The sequence below is a fragment of the Octopus bimaculoides genome, chromosome 17 (genome assembly GCF_001194135.2).
Source record: "Octopus bimaculoides isolate UCB-OBI-ISO-001 chromosome 17, ASM119413v2, whole genome shotgun sequence".
Classification (NCBI taxonomy): domain Eukaryota; kingdom Metazoa; phylum Mollusca; class Cephalopoda; order Octopoda; family Octopodidae; genus Octopus; species Octopus bimaculoides.
This window is the reverse complement of record NC_068997.1, coordinates 26,523,850-26,524,578: the sequence shown is the minus strand read 5'-3', so window position 1 is coordinate 26,524,578 and position 729 is coordinate 26,523,850. Positions and strand designations below refer to the sequence as shown.

The 729-nt window shown below is 36.6% G+C and overlaps 1 protein-coding gene across 2 annotated transcripts in view; it reads left to right on the top strand.

Annotated features, from left to right (window-relative positions):
- The window catches only part of LOC106878476 (rhophilin-2-B), a 67,919-nt gene that overhangs the window by 50,938 nt on the left and 16,252 nt on the right, over positions 1–729 (top strand). The gene's annotated exons all lie outside the window — the stretch shown is intronic.

Sequence of the window (729 nt, the reverse complement as noted above, 5' to 3'; positions counted from 1 at the left end):
GTATTCTAGCGGCATGCCTATTCACCCAGGAACGAAATGGCTCTACACCAACCTAGAATAAACTATTGATCTGTTGTTACCGCTATCCCTCGTGTTGTATTTCTGGATTTAATTAATATAAGAACTGGGGAGAGATGGCCAAGCCATCATATCTCATCCAATTCTTATGTTTGTGTCTTAGTATTAATGGACATTTGTGTATGCATGTGTGCAAGTGTGAGGACGCCATCTATCTATTTGTTTCAGATTTAATGTGTTAAGTTAGACATGGCCTGGGCCTATACTGGCCATTATCTAAGTTATTATGTTATATGTGGGTATCCATGTGACCTAGTTGAAAGACCTATCCTCCACTGTTTTCTTTTAAATCCATTCCCATTCAGCTAAAACACGACTTCGTGTGTGTGCACATGCATGTATGTTTTTAAAAGTATAAAGGCATGGTTGTATGGTAAGAAGTTTGCTTCCCAACCGCATGGTTCCAGGTTCTGTTCCTCTACATGGCACCTGGGGTGTCTTCTGCTATAGCTTCAGGACAACCTGTTTAATTCTTCTATGTTAATCTTGCATGGTTTATGTGAGTCATCTTCACTATAGTGTTTCATCTCTTGTGGTGGTCCTTTGTCATCTCCATGACGTTTACCTTTTTGACTGTTTTCCTCAGTTTATATATATATATATGTGTATATATATATATATATATATATATATATATATATATATATATAT